Source organism: Typopeltis vanoorti, chromosome 2 (genome assembly GCF_054136105.1).
Source record: "Typopeltis vanoorti isolate ZY-2024b chromosome 2, IOZ_Tvanoo_1.0, whole genome shotgun sequence".
NCBI lineage: Eukaryota > Metazoa > Arthropoda > Arachnida > Uropygi > Thelyphonidae > Typopeltis > Typopeltis vanoorti.
This window is the reverse complement of record NC_143550.1, coordinates 67613830-67635046: the sequence shown is the minus strand read 5'-3', so window position 1 is coordinate 67635046 and position 21217 is coordinate 67613830. Positions and strand designations below refer to the sequence as shown.

The 21217-nt window shown below is 34.5% G+C and overlaps 1 long non-coding RNA gene across 1 annotated transcript; it reads left to right on the top strand.

The window, feature by feature from the left end:
• Window positions 1-623: 623 nt before the first annotated feature.
• On the top strand, window positions 624-3884 carry LOC150109131 (uncharacterized). The gene is made up of 2 exons (XR_016549546.1): window positions 624-901; window positions 3553-3884. It is a non-coding gene; the product is annotated as an uncharacterized LOC150109131 (long non-coding RNA).
• Window positions 3885-21217: the final 17333 nt, after the last annotated feature.

Below are 21217 nucleotides of genomic sequence, written 5' to 3'. Positions count from 1 at the left end.
GTATAAAACGTTTGGAAGATGGATTTTAAGGAGAGGTGTTTGCCTTCTTCCAAGACCCAACAGCTTGAATCAGGTGCCAATGTTTGCCAAATGAATCCTTACGCACTAATAAAAGTCGAACAAAGGATCCTGGTCAGTGCACTTTTTCAAATATTACGATATCAACGCATCAGCTATGTTGATAGTTGCATTCTCGTAAGCTAACGATGACATTGAAAAAAAAAAAAAACGAATAATTTCAAGGCAAACTATATACTATTTGGTTATAATATAATCATAGATTTTTATTATTATTTTTTTTTTCGTTTAATACTCTCATATACACATTTACTATTTCAATTTCAAACTGTATAATGCTTATTTTCACAATCCTACTGCGTATGTATGCGAACAGTATCTATAATCATGAAAAGTTTATAGATGATAATATGTTACTTTAACATGCACATCAGTTGATACTCCTCCCCCCTATGCGCACATGTTTTATATATCATTGTAGTGATACAGCTGTCTCTCTCTCTCTCTCTCTCTACACTAACATTTCCCAACAAATATGTTATCCTGCTTTGTTCTACCCTTGGAATGACTCATTGTTTATCAATAACGATAAAGATAGTTCCATCGAAATGAAACATGGAGGTATCTTCTTTCAGGCAACTCTGAACAAAAGAAATTTCATTACGTGATATGTCACTTGGCTATCTGCCAGAGTTCCGATTTCGAACCGAAATAAATAACACGAAATATATGCTGTAGCACCAATCTTAACCTCGATCCTCAGCGTATCATAAAGTACAGAGAGATATGAAAAGAGTGTACTTTATCCTCATCGTTGCAACCACTATGGTTGCTCTGTTGAGTGAAGGAATGTACCAAAAGCCACTTTGTGTTCAAAGAATTGGTAAGTTTTATCAGCATGTAGACTTTAATATACTATACTATACTATAATTTAATAGCTGCCGTGTATCAGGTGTTTCTCAAATACGACAAGAGAAACATCATAGCCGTTTCACTTGTCACACAGAGATACGTGGTATCTTCTCCTGGAAATTCGAGTTTTTCTTTAGCACAGCAGACAAAACGGTCTGAGAAGAAGACACACGAGTTACAGACCGAACATATTTAAGTGCAGACTACAGTTAATGAACTGTGGAGTGGAGTAAGAAAATTTATGGAGTGACGTTCGTGATGAGTTGTAGTTGCGAGTTTCGAATGATAATAATAATAATCTTTTTAACATTTAATTATTTCTCAGATAAATTACACGAATAATAATAATAATTCTTTGGCCAGTTTGTTTTTTCTAGGTGGGAAAACTCTGCCGCCTCCCTATGAGACCGAATAACTCGCCTTCAAATGAAGGTTAAAAAAATTATAAACTTTCTCCGCATCCTGGACGGCATTCGAACGTAGATCTTCCAATTCAAAGGGCATTGTTGATAGCGACTGAAATACGGAACTTCTTTAATTAACTTCACTTTTTACATTCTCGACATGTAAAAAGACAGAAGGTTAAAAAGAAATAACTTATTTAAAACGGATTTGGATGAGTTGCAGTATTTAGGAATTACATATAAAATATTAATTGGATTAATATGTTATTGTCACTTAATTTGTGTGTGTGTGTGTGTGTGTGTGTGTGTGTGTGTGTGTGTGTGTGTGTGTGTGTGTGTGTGTGTGTGTGTGTGTGTGTGTGTGTGTGTGTGTGTGTGTGTGTGTGTGTGTGTGTGTTATTCAAAGGATATATTTTTCAGGGATGACGAGGTTGAGTTTACGGGAGCGAAAATCTGTTACTTATTCATTGGATTGGTTAACTGCTTGTTCAGATATCCCTTATAAATGCTTCTCAAGATCCAGACGGATCCAAACGAGGTATTTTCAATCAATACACCTTTCTAATCTTTCTTCTGACTGCGCTATACAGGCATCGGAAAAATGATATAAAGCAGAAGCCGACAAATTCCTAAAATCCTAGGTATCTCATTTGAAGGCATCTCATTTGAAGAGCATCTTTAAATAAGTACATGAGCAGTGGTTTCAAGCAGGATCGTTTGAAATTTGTGAACATGTAATACCCGAACTTTAGAAAAATAATCGAAATCTGATATTGCTGGATACTGAGGAAACGATTATGGCTGTGATATGTTTATACTGCAAAAATCGAGAGGTTGAGGAAATTTGAAAAACAAAATATAACCTTGTGCGAATATTTCGTATTGATTAGAGAACGATGCGGAAATCTACATTTATAAACGCCCTAAATCAATGTAAGATAGCGAAAGACTATCTATGAAATAAGAAGAGCAGTGCTTAAAATACTGGTCGAGAACTTGAAGAGCAGGCCACAGTGAGAAATAGGTAAGCTGTTGAAAGATTAATTCCACCACTCACTGAAATATTAAAATGGAATTAGTTTATTTCATTAATAAGTATTTTCTCTTTTTCTTTAACTTTGAAAAAAAAAATAAGCATATACGTTTTCGTTTTATTTTCTGAAATAAATACAGTACATGAAAGTACAAGAGAACCCCATCAATGTGGTTTGGTTGTTAGTTTGATCAAAAACCTGTCCTAAATAGCAAGAATCTCTGAAGCTAAGATAATCAACTTTGATGCATTATTATTTCCTTTATTATCATAATAGTTTAGATGCATCTCCTGTGGGTTCTCAAGACGGGGAATTTTCATTTTTCGTAGCTCCTGAACGACAAGAATTAGGATCCACATTCTGTATATAACATTTCTCTTATCATAATTTCCACTAAGAATTCCTTTAGTTCTTTTGTGCTCGAGAGATCCTTTATTACGGTTTTTGATCCCACTAATATTCAGGGATTAGCCATTTGAGGCCTAAGTCGATCTGTGTTTAAAAATTGCAAGAGTGGATTTGAGAAGGGTTTGTCTTCTTTGTTTCTGTTTTTAACATTGAATGTTGCAGCATTTCTAGATTGTTAGTTAAAAAATGAAAAAAAAAATTTTGCTAGCAATTTCGAACATCCAAGTCTTAGTTTGAATAAACCGTATCAGTAACAGTATTGTCATAATTGGTAACACTGGTGATCTGGAATTTACGAGTGCTGTTTGTGAAGAAAAAAAATCGTCCAGTCATTTAAAAAAAAAAGAACTATTTTTCAAATTCTTATAAATAAAATTCTAGGATCATTACAGTCTTATTACAAATTACATTAAAACTTAGATTGTTTTTAAATTTATAGGAATTAAATACGATACTACTCATTAAAGTGGACAGCACACGCAAAACATCGTGTGCTGGTGTTTTGTAGCATGCGAAAATAAAGGATAAATACAATTATCCACCTGGCAGTCTCAAGCAGACTATGAATTGCATGTAGTTAACGCTAAGAAAAATAGTTGTCAAAATATGGGAAGGTTAACTTGTCTCCTCCATTTTGCTGTATAGTAGTAATACCATTGACAGTTAATTTTATCCTCTGTAGGACAGAATATCGTTGCAAGTTAATGTTAATATATCTAATTATTGCTCAGTAACTGTAATTCTTTATTTTATTTTATTTATTTATTTATTTCAGGATTTCGATGCCCAAAGGAAAAAGAAGGATCATGTATTCCTGAAGGTTCCTCTCGATGTGGCAACAACACCGACTGCACGTGTCCGCTTCTTTGCTGCAGAATTAATTCTCACTGCGAAGAAAAAGTATGCTTGAAAGGTTTCAGTACTTCGTCCCAGATAGGATAGAGAACTCTCATTCAAGAAAATGTTTTAATTCACACATAAGAAGTTCATGAAATTGTTTACTTTAGTTTTTATTTTTCAAGAAAAAAAAATTGTGAACGATATCTCTCAGAGAGGGAGATAATCTCTTTGTTGAGAAATTCTAGTTTAATAAATAAATAAATCCTCTGACGCCTTTTATTCCACAAAAGGAGTAACGATGGTTGTTGTATCAAGTCTCCATTCTTCAAGCGTTTACTGACGTTGAGCTCAGGCTATCGATAAATCAAGAATTTTTTTCGCATAATAGACTTTCTGCGGCACTTCGCAGTTTAGTTCATTCTCATGATATATTCATACACTGTATTCCAATGCGCGTCATATTTCATAATTCCAACATGCTTTCAATTCTAACTGAAAGAAGATTTCAAGACAATATTTGTTTGCTACGAAAGCAAAATTTTATTTTTGTATAATTAAAATAAGTTAAAGCAAAAACAAAAGCAGTTCTAAAGAAAACATGAGGTAGCACGGGGTGTTAATTTGTATGTCGAATATCTCCTGTGTTTCTCAAAAAAATAAAATAAAATAAAATAAATACCATTAAACCTTCGAAAATTCGAATACGTAATAAACTTGACTTCCTTACAAATTGAATCCAAAAACTACTATTGAATGATCTATAACACACGACGAAAGACTTGATTTTTTTGCACTTAGTTACCATGGCAACACACGAAAGGTGCGTGAAGTAGTCGTTTGTGTTCTGTGCTCTTGGCGTGTCATTAAACCTACAGGAAATAGAAGCCATTTACTGATCGAGAAAAATAGTCTTCTATCACTCTGGATTGAGGATTATAACCAAAAAACAATACCTCTTAATACAGGCAATATTCAGGCAAAAGCTCTCAATATTTTCACCTCATTGAAAGAGACCAATTTTCAAGAGGAATGTGAAAACTTTACTGTGAGTTTAGGATGGTTTGACCGTTTTAAAAATCGGACTGGACTGCATAACGTAAGAACAACTGGGGAATCTGCTAGTGCTGATAAAGATTCTGTGGCCAATTTTCGTGAAGAATTGCAAAGGATAATTCAGAAAGGTGATTATGACGATCGGCAAATATTCAACGTCAGCAAAATTGGTCTCTTTTGGAAGCGTACGTATGCCAACAAAAACTTTCCTAGCTAAAACTGAAGCATCTCAACCAGAATACAAATTATCTAAAGATCGTTTTACGCTAATATTAGGAGGCAATGCAAAAGGCGACTTTAAACTCAAGCCTATGTTAGTTTATCGTGCGCAAAATCGAAGATCTAGTATTTTGAAGAAATCTTCGACATTGGATTTAATGAACTGGACAAGGAAGATGATCGATTTCCCGATTCCTATTCAGAACAGTTAAGCGAGAATGATCTCCTTCAACTAGAAGAACATTGTGCATACATATGAAGAACAAGAAGAAGAAAAGGTGCGTTAACAAGAAGAGAATGTTACGACTAAGAAGCTACCTGCTAAAGAACTTGAGCTAGTTTTGAATCACATTGAGCATGCTAAGGAAATTTTTGTTTGATGCTGATCCTGATATGGAACGAAGCTTCGAAGTCCGCCGAAATCTTGATAAAGCGTTCGCCAGCTATAGAAAATTGCATGACAAGATCAAAACGTTAGCACAATTCAACCTTTACTTAATTTTTTTGTAAAAAAAGTAGCTGAATCAAATGTTTAGACATTAAATAAAATTTTAAGCAATTGATTTTAATTAACTTTGAAGATTTCATCCTCTAAATATATAGCTTAAACTGTAATTTTGTTTTCTAAATTTACGCTAACTGATGGATGAATTAATATTATTCCAATTGTTTACTGCATTCGTTTAACGCGATTTCGCTAGCGTGCATTAGTTGATGGATTAATTAATCGCGTTAAGCGAGGTTTGCATGTAGTAGTAACAGTTCATAAATTTGTTAACCAAATGAATAATGCAGTAGAAATTTTATTTATATAACAGGGGTTTGCAAATTTTTTTTCTCGTTTTTTTTTAGGGGGGAGGATGAAAAAAAATTCTTGATGTTGGCTATATCAGTACTTCTTAAACTTTCTATGCTCGCGTCCTCATTTCGCCTGAGAAATTTTTACGCGACCCCCGGGTACGGGTATATAATATAATATAGGTAATCAATCAAACATTTACTGATAATAAATCATAAAGAAATTTATTTTAAAACAATTCTTTGGTATACATATAAATTTACCATTTACATAAAGAATTATAATAGAATATTCTCGAATCTGAGCCGAGGTTTTTCTGGCAGCGTTCGTTGGCGTGAATGACGGTATACGCAATGCAAACTGCGTATATGTTGTGTGTTCAGAACCAACACAGTGAAGTAGCGCGATGCAACACGGGCGAGAGCTGACAGAAACACCTCGGATTCATTAAGCGTTTGATTTTAAATTAATTTTTGGTCGTTGCGCGTTCAGAAACTTTTAAATCCTGCTGTCAAATTTTTCGCAACCCCCACATTCGTTTACGCGACCCCAAATGGGGTCGCGTAAACGAATTTAAGAAATTTCCCACAATTTAAGCAGCTCTGGCCTATATGATATATGATAAACTTAATAACGATTAGTAGTTATCACAAGAAATTATATTTAAATTGATGGTTAACAAAATAAAAAATAAGCCAGTTTCACCACAAGAGACGAATGACAACTCCAGGAATAAACATAATAAAAATAAACATAAAAAAATAAATAAAACTGACGAGAGAAATGAAAATTATACTCTTTTTTTTTCTAACCCTTCTTCAAGGCCAAACTTGACATTTATTATAGAGACTCCATTTCAATCATTTACACCGGTAATCTATCCATTAAAATCACCAACCGTCTTAACATTCACAACATCAGTGCGTGCTTGTATGTGTGTGTGTGTGTGTTCCTACCATACACACCCTTCTTCGTTCACAAAGGACGGTAGCCACCTCCTACAAACATCGGGGGGGAAAGCTATAGAATTCCTTGTCCTTATGGCCTTCCCTACGTAGGTCAAACTTTAAAGAGTTTCGAAATCGAAATAAGAAAGAAGGAATATCTTAGTGATGTGGCTTATAAAAGAGAAAATAATAAGGCTGGCTTATTATTCTGACAACACATCATTAATATCGAATGACAAGCTTGTATCTTGAAGAAAACTTCGTTGTTTGTCGAATTAAAGAATCTAGCACCATTAACAAAAACCTTCTCTCAAGAAAAACCAAGCACTTAGGATTTATGTTTATCCTAAATGATATCTGGAAATCGTTGATTACATTGCTTAACACATCTTCAACTTTTCAGCCAATTATCGCCAAAGCTAGCAATCAGATAACGCGTATCATGCTTCAATGTCACCTCATGGTTTCGATTGCTAATAGTCATAACGATTTTTTCTGAGATTTTTTTTAAGCAATCAATTAAAATTTCCTGTAACAAACTGCCTATAATATAATTAAATCTGAGAGTCCATTAATGTGATCGGATTTTTAGAGTGATAATAAGAACGTGTGTCAATTTTAATTTCTAAAATACTGTGGAACTCGACGTGTGCTTGAAAAAGCTGCCACTCATGCTGTGGAATTGTTCTGCATTCAAAATAACTTCTTTGTGTCTGAAGTTTGCAGGAAATGAGAATATTAATGTCACTGCACGGAATAGAAAGCATACACGCTACTGAGTATTACTCAAAGGATATGCGGAAAAAGCATGATGAAACTAGATGAAACTATATATTTCACCAATGCCACCCTCTCCCTTCTCTTGAAATCCATTACACACACACATGCAGGCAATGAATAGCAAAAAAAGATGAATATGTTTACTACTTCTTATGCAACCGATTATAATATAATTATTTCCTGAGCACAATATTTTTGAATAAAGAATAATGATTTTTACTGTAACGATTTAAGCTTTGATATTATAACTACGTTGTCCACAGATATTGTGAGGTATATTTACTGGTTTATTCATTTTTTTACTCCTACATGTCTGATCCAAAATCCTTTATTTGGCAATATTTTATAAAGAAATCCAACGAAGAAAGTGCAAAATGTTTTGTACACTTTCTTTCTTTGCCTAGGATGGTTAGGCTCAGGGTTTAAATGAACATTTGAAGCAAGAAATGCTATTATTTGAAATAATGGGGAACAGAATTTTATAACATTGTGATTTTACTTAATGAATCGAAAACCATTCATCAACTTCTGTTGAATCAGAAAGAGCCTTTTTTGTAGCAGGCAAGTTGAGCATTCCTCTTAGTGAGAAAGTAATTGTTCACTTCTACGTGAGTGTCACCGAGAAATAAAAAAAAAAAAAAAAAAAAAACATTCTCTTAATATACTACCATTTTCTAGATTTCCCTGAAATCCCGGGAATTAGTTTCTTTTTCTCTAGAATTCCCAAGATGAAGAAAGCCGAAAAAGAGGGATCAATCAAACAGAATCAACTGAAGGGCAGCTCAGCTTAGCACTCTCTTAATGCGAAGAATCCAGCTACAAAAGGGGGGACAGGATCCAAATTATCTAACCCGTAGCCCAGCCATACTAACGTATCATAGTGTCGCAACCTATGATATACTCTAGAGACCAAATGTGGATCTTTGAAAGCCACTTCAGATCTCCCATAAGGAGTGTGGTGAGTATTCCACCGGGCGATGAAAATCATTTACTACATGTGGACAAATATCCATTTCCACAGTAGCCTATTGATTGGAGAGCGAGAGAGAGAAGAAGCTCTGTTTATTCGACTAACCAGGCCAGTAGGCGGAAAAAAAGATGTGTCTGAGAAACAATCAAAGATCATTTACTGGTAATGATGTCCTCTATAAACACGCGGTCACCATTTGCCACATGTACCGTTCATTTAAACTACTCTTCGTGGCTATGTAGCAACATCACTGATAATTTTCTTCTCTATATTTCATTATGCACAAAACATAAATAAATACAATGACGTCCTATGGGATATTTCGATAACCTTTAGGGTTTCTCACTATTCCGTACTCTTAACTGAACCCCAAGTCCATCTCCAGAAGAATTGCTTATATATGTATGTACGTACTTTTGTGTGACTTCCATTCTTAAACTGTTGTAAATCTATAACACATTAATACATTATTTGGTATTTTTATTTTTTTCTACCTAATTTGGAATCACCTAGTGACCAAATATGGAACTTTTTCAAGCTATTTCAGGCCTCCCGTAAGCGAGGTTCGAGGAAGCATCTTACAACGAGTAATGAAAATCATCTCCTATTTAAAGGCAATCACATTAACCATACCAATGCTGGGATTTGAACGGTGGCAGAGTGGATTACGCTAATCTCTCAGCCAGTCAGCCCCCCCAAAAAAAGTATGTGTTAACAGTCATAAATGCTAACATGTTTTATTATTATTATTATTATTATTAAATGTGCTTTATATTCTCTTTCTAGTTATTTGCTAATTACAAAACATGATCTCGTTCAATATATATACTTCATGTAATATACGCCTGTTATATTATCTATAGACTGGTTCCTACTCTTCTTTCCCTCTGTATTTTTTTCATCTTGCTCCTTCCTCCCCAATGCTATTAGAGTATTCGAGGGCTATGGGTGATTCTTTCCTATTTTCCTATTTTCCATCTCATGCACCTGCCCTCCCTCCCACTTAAAAATGGTGAAGATAGATCAGAACTCTATACCGCATCGGTTGTCGCGCGGATTACCAAGGGCCGCACTGGATGTTAGGCTTCCTGGACATCCAGTGACAAGTAGGCTACTGGAGCAAGATCCACAGAACTTGAAAGTAATTACTAGGAAAAAGTGGAGAATGGTTGAAAATCGACAAGTCATGCAGTGCGTCTACAGTACAAACCCCTCAGTTAGGGGATTTCAGAAACGAATGTTCCAACTTTGGCTTGGACGACACCCAAATTCGAAAATTTCATTCGAAAGGCTGATGCAGCAACTTTAGTGAACTTGAGCTGGAAGCACTGAAACGTCATGCTGTAAAAGGATACCGTAATGACCCTGAAGTGGCCAAGAATATGAATGGAGCAAAACCAGATTCCAACGTTCAGAATGCTGAAAATCTTGAAAATATACAAATAGCTGAAAGGAAGCTATCAAAGAAGTAACAAGAACTCGCAAGAAAAATTATCAAGCAAATGAACAGCAACCTGGAACGAGTTAGGCTTCCAGTATTGAGACAAGTACCTGAACAAAAACTGAAGGAACTCCTACAAGAGGCCAATAAAGCTGCAAGGGCTATTCCTACTGGAATTGGACAAACGAATCAACTTATGTACTCAATAGCCTACGTCGTAACATCTGAATTAGGATATAAGATTAGTGAACCCAAAAGCAGTAAGGCTCAGGAACCAAAAGAGAAGCATCGACTGGAGAATAAAATTCTTAAACTCACAGCAGACGTCAGCAATTTGAAAAACCTTAAGGAAAAGAAGCTGAAAAACACGAAAATCTGAAATAACCCCATAAAGAGATAATACTGGAACACGACCTATTGATGAAGTATCAGAGGAAGTGAAGCAAAACATAGTTGCAGTTGCAGCTAAAATAACAAGATACAGTGCACGCATTGAACAGTACAAGCAAAATTCGATGTTTTCGCGCAAATTAGCACCAATTTTACAAGAAAATTGATTGCTGCAGGAATATTAATCTTAAAGAAAAGATAAATATAAATACCAGAGACAAAGAAAATGCACTTGAATTTTGGAAAAACCTAATGGACTACCCTAAGAGGTACAATAACAAGACAAAGTGGATTGAGCAAATTACGAACGAATCTCAATAACGAAAAATGGGCCAATTGAAAATAACAACTGAAATGGTTCAAAAGCAAGCTAAAAAGATAAAAAATTGGTCAACACCCGGGAAGGATGAATTACATGGCTGCTGGTTGAAATATCTAACAGGCTTACACGAACGGCTAACCAATTTTATGATGTTTTAGAAGGACAAAGCAAAGCTCACAGCAGGGAAAACGTTTTTGATCATAAAGGATAAAGAAAAAGGTCGAAACCCAAAAAACTTCCGACCAATGACCTGCCTGCCAACAACTTTTAAGCTACTCACAGGTATACTAACTGATAAAATATACAGCTATCTTAAAGCAAATTCTCTTTTCCCAATTGAACAAAAAGATAACAGCAAAAATTCAAGAGGCATAAAAGACCAAATGCTGATTGATAAAATGATTCTGAAAAATTGCAAACGTAGAAAAAACTAACCTTCATTTGGCTTGGATAGATTATAAAAAGGCGTTTGATTCGGTGCTTCATAGTTGGATTTTAAAATGCACAGAAATATTCGGTATTAGCTAAAACATACAAAAATTTCTGCAATCCAGCATGAAAAACTGGAAAACAACGTTGGTTCTGAATAGAGAAGAAATTGGATTGGAAAGGTAAAGATAAAAAGAGGTATCTTTCAATGAGTCTCCTTGAAAGATACCTCCTTGAAAGAGGTATCTTTCAAGGAGACTCATTATTTCCTCTATTGTTATCTTGTCATTGATCCCGTTAACTAGAATTTTAAATAAAACTGCCCATGGTTATCAAACTGCGCAAAAAAGTGCAAAGATATTTCACCTTTTATAAATGACGATCTGATGTTGTACGCAAAATCAGAGAATGAACTCGGATCATTGCTTAATACTGTGCACATTTTCAGTCAAGATATATCAATGGATTTTGGTTTAGACAAATGTGCAATTGCTGGAATAACAAGAGGAAAGTTTGAAGATATGAACGAAATCGAGCTGTTCAATAGTGAAATAATCAAGGCAATAAAATTCGAAGATAGCTACAAATATTTGGGAATTTTAGAAGCATCAAAAAATGCTGCACAATAAGAGCAAAGAAAGAACTAGAGCAGAATACATAAGACGACTTAGAAAACTCCTTACGTCAATGCTTAATGCTGGAAATTTGATAAAAGCAATATATACCTGGGCCATACCTGTTCTGAGATATTCAGCAGGCATTGTTGAATGGACCCAGCTAGAGGCGGAAGATTTAGACCGAAAAACTCGAAAAATAATGACAGTGCACCATGTCCTCAATCCTCGCAGTGACATTGATAGGCTCTATCTATCACGCAAAAAAAGGAGGTGGAGGATTATTACAAGTAAAGAAAGTTATTGAAGAAGAAGAAAACGAAATTTGAATGATTATCTGCAGAAAACATCGGAAAATTTTCTAATTGAGGTAAGGAAAGAGGGTTTATTTAAACCCATGGAGACAAAATTGGAAAAGTGAGAACTGAAAGATGGAAAAATAAGGCATTGCATGGAAAATACCTTCACAGTATAGAGGACAGCGCTGACAGCAACTTGACCTGACAATGGTTGAGAAATGAAGCACTAAAGAAATAAACAGAATCGGTAATTTTTGCAGCACAAGAACAGGCTATTAAAACCAACGTTATGAAGGCAAAAATACAAAAAAAAAAAAAATTCAAGAAGACAGTAAATGTAGATTGTGCAAAGAAAGGAAGAAACGGTAGACCACATTATAAGTGGGTGCAGCAAAATCGCAGAAATTGAGTACCGTAAAAGGCATGATAACGTAGCTAAGATAATCCACTGGCATTTATGTAAGAAGTATGGGTTTAAAGTATCTAAAGACTATTGGAAGCATAAAGTTCACCAGAAAGTGGTTGAGAATGAAAAAGCTAAAATACTCTGGGATTTCAAATTCCAGACTGACAAAAGCTTGGAATGTAATACACCCGTTATAACAGTGGTTGAAAAAAGTGAAAACAAGGATGTTAAGTTTATCGAAATATCAGTACCAGGAGATAGTCGGATCGACGACAAAGAAAATGAAAAAAATACAAAGTATCGCGATTTGCAAGTCGAAGTTGAACGAATCTGGCAAAAGAAAACGAAAGTTGTTCCCATAATACTAGGTGCTTTAGGCGCCATTCCTAAAACATTGAAAAAACATCTAGAAGCACTCGAGTTAGATGGATTAAAAATTGGGCAGCTGCAAATGGCCGCTTTGTTCGGCACAGCATTCGTTTTCAGAAAGTATTTCCACAACTCATAGGCCCTTGGGTAGGGCTCGAATTAGTGGAAAATTACCAGCCTTTTCTTAAGACAGAGGAAGCAAGTCAAACTTTGATGAGTTTATTGATCTCAGTACTGAATATACATACGATCGTAAACTGACCCTAACTTGGTGAATTATTCACGTGCATATTGCCTCTCTAGAAACGGCATGAATCAGAGAAAAACAGTATGAAATGGTTTAATTTATGGTGGTCTGAAAGTGTAGCATGCAGGAATCCGTTGAAATTGCTATATAGTTAGGAGTTTTTATACAAGTGAGCCGAACAATCATTAATGAAAAACGATCATTGCGCGTATAACATCAGTATCGGATAAGAACATGACTAACAGTGAGTGGAAAACCACCTACAGATTAGTCCTTAATGCGTCATTTTGGTTAAGATCAGTGGCAAAAGAAGTGGTACATACATGATATGGCGATTTGCTAATTTTTCCCTCCACCATCCCCTTTTGACTTTTAAATCATGTTCAAAATCAGGAGGTTATGTTGAGAATGTACTTTACGTCCTGGGTTGTCGTTATACTTATTTATCAGAATTAATATAAAATATATAAAGTAAATCTTACAACTAATAAAACATTGCTAGCAGACAGAGCGATACATTATATATATATGGAATAGCGCAAGAACAATAGGTAATAAACGTGATTATATTGGTCTCACAGCCTTTGTTACTTTTGGACACAATTCCAACCAACTAATCCAAGCCAACTATTCAAAATTATCAAAATTACGAAGGATCTTAAGTATATAAATTGTTTTTGAGATAGGATGCAACTTTATTCCCTCTCAGTTTTGAGAGGAGAGGAGGAGATAAATGACAACGTCATGTGTATAAACAACATAAACTGTGAGTGATGAATGTTGATACTAAGCAAGAGCTTGTCTTCTCGAATTTATCCATTCTTCTAACAATTTACTAGCGAGCAAATGTTTTGATTACATCACTGAGATGTTATCAGAAAATCGATTACCCATGATGTTAAAATCTCATAACAATTTTTAAGCTGAAAAAAAAAAGTGGTTGGCTGCATTTTGAAAGCCTCCAGTTTACTAATATTATTTTTTAATAATTAATGATATTACTGTCACTACTGTTGCAATGATGCTGTTCGAATTTCAGAGAATTCACATTCTGAACAATTGGAACAATAATTTCAGTCAATTAGCCGATTCTAAATTGGAGCCAAATCAGAGTCTTGTCTCCTATTTGGTTCACTTTTTTTTTTAATAGATGCTCTTGCTATTAAGTAGCGCTTATATTTTAGATGAAGTAGGCAAAAATGATTTCAACAATTATAACCGATTTCAACCAATGAATAATTGCTTGAAATCGGTTATAATGCTGCCTATACCAGTTTCTGGGGAGTTTTACTTTATACTGTCTCCTTAAATTTTGATCGAATGGAGCCTAAAGTGGGAGTGGAAATAACCAGATTTCAAATTTTGCAGAAAACGATTGGCGATATGATCTGTAGAAATGTTCGTTAAGAATTCTTGTGCCCTTCACATTCCGAATGGATGAATTTCTCAGAGATGTAACACACACCTACCTTTCAAATATGGACGAAATTAGTTAAAACTTGAACCTGTTATTAATAAAGTTTCTTACTTGATATTGTATTCAACGGGTTCTGGGAGAATATTCTGTTATATTGAGTTAATCATATACAGTACATATATTGATCATTTTTCATTACAGTAAATGTCCATTGGTGTAAGCAAAGGTTTCCGTTCTTTTCTTAGTAAATATTTTCTCGAACTGTTACGTCCCTTCCTTTCTCATTGCAAGATTTCTTGGTATTGAAAATGAAAATAATTTTAAATATTCGCCCTCATGCTTTTCCCCCCTTCTTCATCATAATAAGTGGCTATGTTTATATTCTGAGAAGGATGCTTGCTGAAATATAGCGAACAGGCAAAATAGACTTCGACCATGCTTTATCTTACACAAGATTAATTGCTTTAGAGAGAGAGAGAGAGAGAGAGAGAGAGAGAGAGAGAGAGAGATTTAAAATAAAGCTATAGCCAAATGTATCGTCTTTAAAATGTGATCAGCTTGCTTACCAGATAATGTCTGTTGTGTTTTGCAACATGCGATTTTACCATCCAACGTGATTGTTAGTCACATTCAGAGCATAACTTACCTGATGTAAAAAGTAATCTGCAACTTTAGAAATCTGTAAATAAATTTCTTTCAGCTTTGAATCAAATTATTCGTAATAATTACTGCTGTGTTTAACTTATATTTTTAAAGCTGATCAAATTAATCCTGAAAATTCAGAAAAAAGTGCATTCCTGACATGTGTGAAATGTAGATGTGCTTTTTAATATATTCAGCGGAAAGGAAATTAACATATGGTGACGAGAAATACTGGGAAAACGGAAGTACACGAATAATGTTAATTTCATCGCGTCATTTATATTATTTCTTGGCTTTTTACAGCTGTTTCCTAAAAAAATACATTGTCAATAATAATTATTATTATAATTATAATTAAATAATCTACTGTGTAGCGTCTTAAACAAATACACTGTTAAAAGCAATGGATAGTTGTTCTCTTTTAAAGTTTTAATACATTTTTCATGGTGTGTACAAATCGAAATTATAAAGAACACGTGTAATGATACAGGGAACTCATACATATTCATACCTTGTGTTACACGCCCATTTTGCTCAACTCATGCATACTTATATATTCAAATAAGATGCAAATCTGTTGCAATGATATTCACATTAGTTTTCACTTTCACTCCTTTTTATTTGAGACTTGTTGCGAGGTGTTTATATATTCTCTTTACAATGTTAAGTCCGCAATAGATATTCAATACCATTAATTAAATTAAATATCACTTACTAGTTAATGACAGTTTATTTCTATAGGAATATACAAGGGAAAAAAAGTGAGACAGAGACTTTTTAATCGATTTTGTATCTATAACCTTTTGTTTCTAATACCGAAAAAGAGTTAATAAAAAAAAAAGATAATGCAGAAATAAAGCTGGCAGAAAAGAAGTCTTTTGGCATGGTTACAATAAAATGATGATAAAATCTGTTGACAAGTTCAAAGCACGAAAGTATCAAGTCGAAAGAGATACTGCGGAATAGCAGATAAATGACCTTATCTTATAACAGCAAAAAAAAAAAAAAAAAATTAATAAATAAAAAAATAAATAAAATGAAACAAAATCGGAAATTGCTTTTAATTAACAGGAAACAAAAGTACCGGTCTATTCTATTGATTGCTTCACTACTATTTCTTAGGCCTTTTAAAACTGCTTTGAGTTAATTAATCTCCGTTCCGTGGCAGTAGGTTGTTTTTTCTTCAAGAACTCAAGTTTTTAATCATGTAACTCAAGAAAGTCGACCGAAAGAATTCACACGATTTCTACAATAACATATAGTGTTAAGGACCAGGAGATGGAGGCAGTTGTCTGCCATACTTCAAAACCATTTTGAATTATCTGCACATAAGTCTTGAGACAGTTTGAAATAAATCGGCTAATCTTTTAGGAATCAAATACTTAGCAAATTTATTTATATTTTGATGTTTCTAAAACGCACGATAATAATTCAATAGATTTTCATAGGTAATATCATTTTTAAGTTGTTTGAATAAAGCCGGTTTCTAAAATTCAAGGTGTTGCATTTCCATGACATGGAGTGATGATCGTTACTTACAGTTTAAATTCTCGATTATATCAATAAGACAGTTATTTCTTGATAATGTCAAGTATCAACTTATTCTGGAAAGTACGGCTTTATGACTTTTGGATTAAAGATAATCATAAGCTATAGGTTTTATATATAGAACAATTTTCTCAGGAAAGACGGTGTGTAACATTTTAAGAACCATGTTTCCAACCGAAATAGCAGTTTAGTAACAATTCAGATCATCTTACATTAAATGACCCCCCCCCCCCCAATTAAACAATTAAACAGTAACCATTTCTTCTTGAAGTCAAAACTACAGCTTCGTTTTCTAGACATATGGATAATTTAATGGCTTTTAGAAAACGACAAATGTTGCTAATATTGTCATAATATTTCTGCGTAGATTCATATGTAGCTGTCAGGTTATAAAAATGAAAGAATTCGATTACTGAACGTTACAAAGTCCCCTTCCTTGAATCAAATCGCCATAAAGTTCTCATATTATCATGATAAGGCTTTGCTCACAGCCAAACAAGGAAAGAGGAATGAACGCGTTAACTTAGAAACACAAGCTCATTAACCAAGCTACTTTCTATATATATATATATATATAGAAAACCTATTAAAGCATATAACTTTACAATATCAGCATTTTCTTTATTAGACATGGAAAAAGAAATCACGTTCAGAGACAGCAGTAATAATTTCGTAAATGTTCTGCATGATCTTTTTTCTGACAAAGTATATTTCCATATGGAAAGAGAAAGATCAGTTTTTAAAGGGGGTGCCTTTTCCTGAGAAATACCAATTTCAAAATTAGTTTGACGTTGCCTTTCTAATCAGAAAGAAATTTTAATTATTCTGTCGAAATGATGTTTTGCTTCCGCAATGTTTGCGTGGCGTGGCATTTCATTGTAAAGTCATTCTAAAGCCGCAGTAATTCAGTAACCAGAAGTATCCAGATTTTAATATTTTTTTGGCATCAGCAACTAATTAGGTACAATTAGACACAAAGTAACTCATGACAATGATTAGTATAAAGTAACGCCGCGCATCCTTCTCTCGACTTAATGGACAGCAACTCCCGTTTCCACGGGGGTTGCTGTGGAAACGGGATAGCACGATATGGATTCTAATCTCACTACGATTATGTTTTATGATCGCTTTTTTAGGGTGAATTTTTTGTATTTTTTTTTTTTCAAAAAAAACCTTTATGCTTCCAGATTTCAGAATGGGCTAAAGTCTAGTCCATTCTGTGATTTGTAAAGTGCTACTAATTCAGAAATGTTTGTTGGTGGAATGAAAAAATGTTCATGATATTGTTAAAACATTCTAGATAGATTAGTAATCGGAAAGACTTTATGTAATTTAAAAAAAATCATCCGATTTGCCAGGCCTATTTCTTAGATCACGCAAATGTCTTCATTTACCTCAAACGTTTCACGGGTCATTTTTTCCAATGTGTACCAAGACATTGGAAAATACTAGACGAAGATTTGTCAATGAGCACAAAATTTGCTGTCTTCCCTGGAGAATAGTACTTTTATCTATACTGAAACATCTACAAATGGCATTTATTTTGATATTTTCGTCAAAAATTCTGGAAAAGATATTTTAAAAAATGGTTCTTTGCTCCTTCGTATATTGTGCTAAGTTCTGCAATGAATTCTTGCCGAACTGTTGCATGTAATATAATTAACACTCATTTATATATTTATTTCACAAAAAAGGTAAGTTGCTTGAACAACGCATTTGTTGCCATTTAGAAAATGCTACTGAATTTCGTTTTATTATTAAGCTGTTAATTGTCATTCACGTTGGACATATTTAGATGTGATGCAAGTTACTAGATTAAATTTCTTAACTGGATTTTTTTTTTCATTCTAGAGATTGTCAGTTTTTCCTTCTTATAAAGGACTAAAATATTAAAACATTTAAAAAATATATTAAGGCAACTAGCAAGTTGCATATTTAAATAAAACGTACAGTGCTGCCATCTATACATAAAACACATTACAATTTTAAAACCAGAAGGAGATTTTTTACATGCAAAAACGAGTTTGGTTTTTGCGTTTAAAAAATATGCAGGGGGTATTGGCACATAAGCCAAATCGAAAAGTGGATTTAGTGCTTCACATTACTACATTCTATATACGCCATTTGTCCAAAAAGAAACCGAACTTTTCGAAAATAGAAGAAACTAGTGCGCCACTTGTTGTATCTTTTTGTTGTCGAAAGCGGCAACCTTCATTAGTGTTGTGTCAACTGTTTATGACATATGTTTCATTAGAAGCCGAGTTATAGTGCCAAGAGTATTTTGACGAACGGTCGAAAATGAGTTTCAAACAGAGAGCTGTGATTCACTTTTGTGTTAAACTTGGTAAAAGTTTTACCGAAACGCATCAAATGCTTCAAAAAGCACACGGTGATGAATGCTTATCCCGTACTCAAGTTTACGAGTAGCTTAAGCGATTTCAAAGTGATCGTGAGACGCTTGAGTACGACGAAAAGCCGGGCCGTCCAAAAACTGGACTGAGCGAAGTTAGCATCCAAAAAGTGCGAATTTCATGAACGAAAACCCGAAATCGTCCGCGAGATTGATTGATTGAAGATGAATTGGGGGACTCCAAAATCAGCTGTGCACAATATTTTGACCGAGAGTTGGAGTTTGGGCCTTCGTAAATTGAATTCGCGATTTATTCCCCACAAGTTGACCGACGACCAAAAAATGTATCGAATTGAACACTGCAAGGACCTCATTAAAACTGCTCATAAGGACTCAAACTTCATTGAAACGATCGTTACTGGTGACGAAACGTGGTATTTTGAGTATGAGCCCGAAACAAAGCGCCAGAGTGCTGAGTGAAGACCATCAGAAGAGGGGCACCCGAAAAAAAAGGCGCTTGGAGAAGTCAAAAGTAAAGACAATGCTGATTTGTTTCTACGATTCCAAGAGCATTATCCAGAAAGAATTCATTCCGCCTGACCAAACGGTCAATGGTGAGTTTTAAATCGAAGTTTTGAAGCGACTGATAGCGAGAATTCGTCGCTTACGGCATGAATATCGTGACGACCGAACGTTCTATAACTTGGCTTTTAATGAAACAAATGCCATAAACAGTTGACACTAATGAAGGTTGCCGCTTTCGACAACAAGTGGCGCCACTAGTTTCTTCTATTTTTGAAAAGTTCGTTTTCTTTTTTGGACAGAGGGTGTATAATAAATATTTGGCTTTAAAGTTCAGGTTCTGTACAAAGCAGTCTAGAAAAATCAGCCGCCAAATGGAGGAGGAAGGCGCAATCCTCTATCACAACGTTTTGGACAACCATTCTCCCTTCTGCAATAGATTAATGGACAAACACAATCGTCATTTCTCTCACAGATTTTCAACTCCCGGTCAGGGTCATTCAAGAAATTGAAGGCCCTGGCGGTCTCAGTAGGAAGGTCAGTAAGAGTGTTGTTGTAAGGTTCTATGGTATTGAATAGAGATTCGGTAGTGAAGTTGTCAGCCTTCTTACCTTCTGTGCTGATAGTGGAAGCCACGGTTCCAGCGGTGTAGCAGACACTACAAAATAGTTACTTGTGCAGTCATGCCATTGAGGTCTCTCATCATAAACAAACATATAACGCATGCCTTAAACCAGTCTCTCTCAAACTTCTTTATGTGTGTCCCATTTTTTAATATTAGTGTTTGCGGCACCTCCACCTTCTTCCCTTGCAATTTTTCTGTTGAAAAACTGACAAAACTCATAAAAGTTAGAAAAAAACAAACAAACTAGGAATTAATTAAAATTTTTTAAAATTAATTTATTAAAAAATTATTTTACTCCTATTTGCAATGAATGTGAACGCGGTATAAATCACAGTATAAATCATCATCACCTTACCAAGTCACCTTGTTAAGGTGGTGATGATGATATCGACAGAAAGATTGAGAACACAACTGGAAGCATACCTGGCAGAAGAGCAAGCAGGATTTAGGAAAGATAGAACTACAGTTCAATAGATTTTGACAATGTGGTTAATAGCAGAGAAAGCTAAGAGAAAAAACAAAAACATATACACTTGATTTGTTGATTTTCAGAAAGCATTTGACAGTATCGACAAAAAAAGTGACATTAGCAATGCTAGAATCCATTGGAATTGATAGAAAACTAATGGCTATGTTAAACGATGTTTATAAGAATGCATTTGCAGCAGTTAGAATAGGTGAGTTGGGGAAATGGTTTAGAACAAGCAGAAGTAGTAGACGGGGGGGACCCAATATCACCAAGCATTTTCATCGTACATTTAGAAAGAGCAATGGAAAAAATGAAAGAAGATGCAAAAGGGATATCAGTATATGGGATGACAATTAACAATCTGACATCTGCAGATGACATAGTTATTATTGAAGAAGACGAAAGAGAACTACAAAAAACACTGAAACTGTTAAATGAGGAAGGGAAGAGATTTGGACTTGCTATGAACTTGGAAAAAAACAAACACAATGGTATTTGGTGAGGAGAACATGAAACAAAAAATTCAAGTGGATGGAATTGATATAGAAAATGTAGAACAATTCGCATATTTGGTAAGTAAAGTGACATATGATTTGGACTGTAAAAGAAATAAAGATCGGAATTACAAAGGGAAGAACAAATCTGAAGGCCATGGATAACATCTGGAAAAGTAAAGTGATTAGCCTACAAACAAAACGAAAAGTACTGGAAACATTCATCTTAGCGGTGTACTGTATAAATC